This window comes from Micropterus salmoides, unplaced genomic scaffold (genome assembly GCF_014851395.1).
Source record: "Micropterus salmoides isolate LMB-PRFRI ecotype aquatic unplaced genomic scaffold, ASM1485139v1 Ms_hic_scaffold_1199, whole genome shotgun sequence".
NCBI classification, from domain to species: Eukaryota; Metazoa; Chordata; class Actinopteri; order Centrarchiformes; family Centrarchidae; genus Micropterus; species Micropterus salmoides.
Genome location: NW_024040262.1, coordinates 1,932 through 8,566, shown reverse-complemented (window position 1 = coordinate 8,566; position 6,635 = coordinate 1,932). Strand labels below are relative to the sequence as shown.

The following is a 6,635-nucleotide window of genomic DNA, read 5'->3' as shown; positions in this document are numbered from 1 at the left end:
CCCACCCTTTCAGGACATAAAGCACCACATGTTGGCTCACAGCCTGGCGGAAGAGCGCATTCACTGGATGATTCTCCCACCATCAAACAACGTTTGGCCCTGAGGCTGAATGAGAAAAGAGGCCAGGACTCTGACTCTGCCATGTCCCAATCTCTGAATCTCCTCAGTCCTCACAGCAAAGGCAGCACAGACTCTGGCTACTTTTCACGCTCTGAGAGTGCAGAACAGCAAGTCAGCCCTCCAAATACTAATGTCAAGACGTACGAAGAGATTATGTTCGGTCGGACTTGGTACTACCGACCCAATTCCAGGTCCACAATCCACAGACAGTCTATCACGGTGGGCATGGCAGGGGCAGACCTGGCTTGCTTAAAGCAATCAGGTGCTATCCTGGACATGGCAAAGATATCTGAGGATCATATCTGTTTCAGAGGGGATGTAGGAGTCTCTGGAGATCCCAAGCAGTATCCAACAGGACCCTGTCAAAGTAGTACAGGGCTTCTGGAGCCTCCATCAGATTCTGGGACCCTTATTAGGAGTAACTCCATGCCAACTTCCTCCCCTCCTAACCTTAGTGTCCCACCAGAGATTCGAACCAGCCACTCCTTTGATGAGATGATGACATCAGATGATGTGTTTTACCCACCTCGCAGACTCAGAAGACAGGCTGCATTTGAACATTCAGCCAATGAATCCCATGTAGGAGAGGCTGAGGTCTATGGACACAAGAATTTAGCTTCATCTCTGGGTATAAAGATTAGTGAGCGCAGCCCAGGAGTCCTAGAGCACATTGCCTACAGTCCATATGGTACTAAAGTTAGCATGTCAGAAATAGCCACAAGAAAAAGGAGGAAAGAGAAGAGTGTTGGGGATGAAGAGGACAGCCCTGGGCACTGTGACAGTAGCTGTAGTGGTTCAGTGGAGATGGCAGGGGACTATGAGTTTAAACAAGGTAGTCTTGATGGATCTAGAGCCACCCCGACAGGGAAGGGTTCTCTTCACAGTGCTCACAGCCAGTCTGACAGCTTTGATACTTGTGCCAGCATGTGCTCTGAGGACATCGCACTGTTTCCTGACTCTGAGGGCAGGAAGGCAGCTGGGAACGTCATATCAGTCATCCAGCACACCAACTCCCTCAGCCGGCCAAATTCCTTTGAGAAGTCAGAGTCCTTTGAGCAGCTAGGATATCAACCTTCAGATAAAGCTCCATCTAGCCAGTACTCTGAGCAGTCGGACACAGAGATCTTTGAAGATGCTCTGAGTCCTGAATCTGCCCTACTGAGGACAGAGAGCATGGAGCAGCAGCTGCAAAGTGACAGCGACGTGGCCTCCCTTTCATCTTCGTCAGCTGCTGCCTCACCTGGTCAGCCTTATCACATCCCACACAAACTAGTACGACAACCGAACATCCAAGTTCCTGAGATCAGGGTGACGGAGGAGCCAGACAAGCCTGAGAAAGACACAGAAACTCCACTGACCAAGGAACCAGAGAAGCAACAACAGCATGTGGAGGAGTTCCAGTTGCCACAGAGGAGTGACACACTCTCTCAGATGCCATCGGAAAAGCTCCCACCCAAGAAGAAGAGGCTGCGCCTTGCGGACATGGAGCACTCATCTGGGGAATCAAGCTTTGAGTCGACCTGCACCAGCCTTTCTCGCAGCCCCAGTCAGGAAAGCAACCTGTCCCACTCTTCTTCTTTCTCCATGTCCTTTGACAGAGATGAAGGCCTCAAGTCTGCCTCACCCACCAAACAGGTATCCAATTATATATTTAATGCTTTAAAGAATATTAACTACTCCTCCAGCAGTTGTAGTACAGTTTTCGTAGCATGCACTGGTATGGTTACGGTACTACTGTTATATACTTGTAATGGCTCTAACTGGCTATATTCTAATAAAACACCTGTAAAAGACACATTCCCAATAAGTCGAGTATGACAATTATTTTGTGTAATTCTGAACCAGGATGACTCGTTGGCATCTGGTGGTGGACCTAAGCAGTCTGAGTTCCTGACGGTGCCTGGCAGTGGTCATTCCAGCCACCACCAGCAGAGGGAGATGAGGAGGTCTTCATCGGAGCAGGCACCATGCACGCTGCCCACAGAGTTGCCTGAAATGCGAAGCAAATCCTTTGACTATGGAAGTTTGTCCTCCTCCAGACAAGGAGAGATATACTCCAGTGCCTCTGCAATGAAGGAACGCCGGCGTGGATATCTTGTCCGACAGGTAGCGTAAAAGATTCCTTCTACTGTAATTCTTAAAAACTGAAAGTTCTAGTGGGTCATTCAGATAAGCTGTTGATTGTAGTTCTGAAGTTTGAGGGCCTATGCTTCCTGATGTAGTTGATAGAGGAAAAGGAGAGTTCTGTAAGGTCTAAGGCAACACTAGATACTGGTGTCATAGAACCTCCCGTTCTACTTCATCCAAATTTCCTTACACAATATTAACATTGTGACTGCACCTACACTTAGCAAGTATCACAAAATGTTATTTCATTATGACTGACCAACTCCCTACTTACACATACATTTGACAGGCTTCACTGAGTGTTTATCCAGAGGCAGTCACCCAGGAACCAGCGGTTGCTGAGATGTCAATAAAACAGGAGAGTTTGGAACATGGGGCATGGCCTGGCCCAACAGGATCGCCCCACGGCAGCAGTGATGTACCGTGTAGAACTAAGAGGGTTGGCAGCAGCATTGGTAAGTGATGCCTTGACTTGCTTCAGTGAAGCCTTGTATCACTGAAACTATATTGTCACATCTGTATGAGTTTTAAATTTTTCCATTGATAAATTGACTTGACTAAGAGTAAGGCTGAAACAAGAACTCAGTTGACAGTTGTATAATAATTTGTGATACTTAAAGCTGTCTGTGAAGATTCTCAGTCATCCAGGTCAAAGTTATCCAAAGAAGGTTAAGGTCAAGGGCAACTGGACTTGGTTGAAGATATTAGAATCTAGTATTTTTATCTAGTATCTTCAACCAAGTCCAGTTGCCCTTGACTTTAACCTTCTTTGGATCCTTCAAGTTGCATCATAACATCTTTTGGGGTCTTTCTCTTCTCAGTAGACTAGGCAGGATGTGAAGAGTTTATTATAATATTGTATCCAATGAGTTATACATTTCTAATACCAAAATGTGGGAGTAGCATGTGGGATTTCCTTTGTAGAAAAGGATTTCATTTCAAAATACAATACTTATATTGTATGCACAGGTGTAGGATCTCACCAACACCAACAGCACCACCAGCATCTCCTACAGCAGAGTATCAGTGAGGATAGTCTGCAGGACGAACCTCTCTATGTCAGGTAAGAAAGTCTGGGTTTTCCTGTACAACCCTAAAATTACTAATATGAAAAGATAATTTGTAAAAAGAGTATTTGTATTCAATACTACTAGTACTATTTCAACAAGCTATTGTCTGTGCTACTTCTCCAACTGGTTCTATTATTACAATATTATTTTTACATAAATAATGCTTACTATGATTTGAAGAAAAATAGTATTCAACCTTTTCTCTATAAAAGGTCCCAGCAGCATCGCTTGCAGGCCCAGGGCTCTTCATCTGAGGGAGAACATCCAGGTCTTGAGGTCATGAACAAGGAGGTAATCCAGCAGTACCAGAGTGCCCCCCCTTTCCTTTCCTTCCAGCAACCGGGTCTGTTCTGGAGCCAGGAGGCTAGCCAGACACCCAGACAGCAGCTGACCCTCCAGGCCCAGCAGCAACTCCAAAAACTCCACATCAGATCACCAGGCAACCTGCCTGGACATGCACTCCACAAACAACAACCGCTCCACTCCTTGCAGCAAATCCATGATCAACAGTCGTATGATGGAAAATCAGAAAATCCAAGCTCTCACATATACCCTGTCTCTTTCTCATCTCGCACATCTCCCCTGTCCCAGCAACAGCAGCAAAACTTTGTCTCTCTCTCCTCCAAGCACTCCCTGCCCAGCTCCACCACCAGCCCCATTCTTCTGCAGCAGATTCAGCCTGTGTTTGCCACCCAGAATCTGGGCTCCCAAGCCTCCATGCCCGGTATGCTGGTTCCTGTGCGGATCCATACCCATGTGCCATCATTTGGTAGTGTTATGTACACCAGTGTTAGCCAACTGATAGCTACCCAGGGCAGTGGAGCACAAGGATAGGCTCAGCCAGACCAGGCAGTGCTGACAACAGCAACATGTTTCCTCCAGGTGGTGTTGTAAGTGTCAGCAAAGCACCTGGAGGAATTGGAGGAGGCATAAGTGGGGCAGGTTTCAACCTATCACACTTTCTGGGACAGACTGATGGCGCGGTGCCACGCTACCCACTCTGGAAGGTTCCAGATTCACTGCCAGAGCAACGCCTGAACACAGGGATCCCACTGTCACTAACATCAGGCACCATATCCACCACAGATGCCTCTGGATCTGGCATTGGAGGCAGCAAGCGCATGCTTTCCCCTGCCAGCTCTCTGGAGCTCTTCATTGAGACTAAACAGCAGAAAAGAGTGAAGGAGGAGAGGATGTATGGACAGATTGTTAAGGAGATGAGTGCTGTGGAGCTAAGTGGAACTGAAAGCAGAGAGAAGGGGCAGGGTAGAGTTCAGCGAGCTCGGCTGAAGAGCGAAGGCTCCATGAATGATTCTGAAAGGATGTCCTCCTCTCCTCCTTTAACTGACTTCCCAGTTGCCACCAAGATTGCCATTCCTGTCCGCTCCTCTGCCCCCCACCTCCCTGATGTACCCCGAGTGGATAGCTTCACGCCTCCTCTTCAGATTGTCACAGACCATTCCTCAGTTTCGGGTGGCCGGGACTCCCCAGAGGAGCTTGACGTGGACGATTCAGTCCCAGAGCCCAACTGCAGCCCCCAATCCATGGTTTCCTCCAATGATGCAGAAGACACTGACGACACAAAGCAGCCTACACCAAGTAAAATCCCTGTCAGCATGCTGGTTCAGCAAGCTGCCAACCAAAGCACAGGATTATCCGGAGCAGTCGGCCAGACTCTGCTACTCACAGATGTGGCCGATGTCCAGCAGTTTTTCCAGTTCCCTAGCCTGCGTACCATGAGCAGAGTGAGCTGGTGTTTCCTGAACTACACCAAACCCAACAGCACCCAAGCTGCCTTGCATAGCTCCGTCTACAGCTCATGGTGTGTAAGCTCATACAACCCCAATCCCTTGAACCTCAGCACCAAGTCTGCGCTGGCCCTGCTGAGGTCCAAACAGAGGAGAAACACTGATTCAATGTACACAACTGCAGCCATGTCACCACCCAGCTCTGGGAAACTGGTGTCGTCTGTGGCCTGGAAGCTGAGGTTTGATCAGGTATGTCCTGTAGTTATATATAAAATATAGAAGTTAAAAACAGTGTTAACATACAAACATACGCAGAAAAATGTTGAAGTGTGAATGCATGCATGGTTGGAAATACAGAGAAACACAAACACAGGAAGTGTGAAAAGGTAATAATCTATATTTCTTTTTCTTCTCTTATCGCTGTAGTTGAAGCCAGAGCTGATGCCAGTTGATGTCAGTAATTTTGGGAGGAAGATGAAAGGAGTGGTATCGTGGGACCGTTCAAAAGAGGAGCAGGTAGAGAAGGAGGTCTCAGTCAAACAGCCTGCCAATGAACCAACCCGCATCAAGATCTTTGAAGGCGGGTATGTCCAGCAAATACAAACACACTCCAATAACTTTGGTCCAATAAAGTGACAGTTATATGTTATGTTTGGTGTAATTATATCAATGTTTTGCAGTGATCCTCTTAATCCTAGATCCTTCACGTTGTGTAGAAATGCTAAATCTTCATTATCCATGCCATAGAAACTATGTTTTCATTTCAGTTATTGTTTGCTTTATTTGTCAGCACAATATCTGAAAAGGAGTTTCAGTGACATCTGGTGAACAGATAGCATTTGTCTTGAGGAATTAGGTTAAAGTCCGAGAACGCTAGAGACTTACTCCAAACCACTGAGGTAATTTTCAGAGTCAAGAATCAATCAATCATCTTACTAATCAAACCGTGTGATAGCAAGCTCAGGATTGCAGTGTCTTTTTTATTTTTAACAGGTGCTCTATCATTCATGAAAGTAGTAACATTTATATCCAGAACTGTTACAAGCTGCTTTAAATGGGCAAAATAAAGATTTAAAGTCCTTGACAATTAAGTTTAATGGGATAAGAATAGGAATGCATCAAGAAGTAAAACAATGAGGCAAATAAAAACAGATTATAAATACAAAAATAGATTGTTAGAATTAAAAGTTATTTAAGAAATCTAACTGAATCCGAAAGCCAGAGATCTCCAGAGCTGAGATGCCTTGATAGCAGAAGCATATTTTTCAACCTAGATTTAAGAACACTAAGAGAAACCTAGCTTGGGGAGCTTACAGACTAAATCACCAGAAACTCCTGTACAGCAGCTGCTCTTCCCTCACATAAAAAAGACAACCTTAGACTCACAAAACACTGAGCTGTCTGATGGACTTTTGTCTCAGTATTCAACAAAATAAATGAACAGAGATGGCCTTTGAATGTACTTTAAGGACATCTGTTTCATTATGATTAATCGGAAACTCTTCTTAGGTATATATAAAAATAGACTTGTGCTTTTATAACCCCTTCTTTGGGCTTAATTTGTGCCTGT

The 6,635-nt window shown here is 45.7% G+C and overlaps 1 pseudogene; it reads left to right on the top strand.

The window, feature by feature from the left end:
• Positions 1-7: 7 nt before the first annotated feature.
• On the top strand, positions 8-5,807 carry LOC119898540 (annotated as a pseudogene).
• The last annotated feature ends 828 nt before the right edge of the window (positions 5,808-6,635 follow it).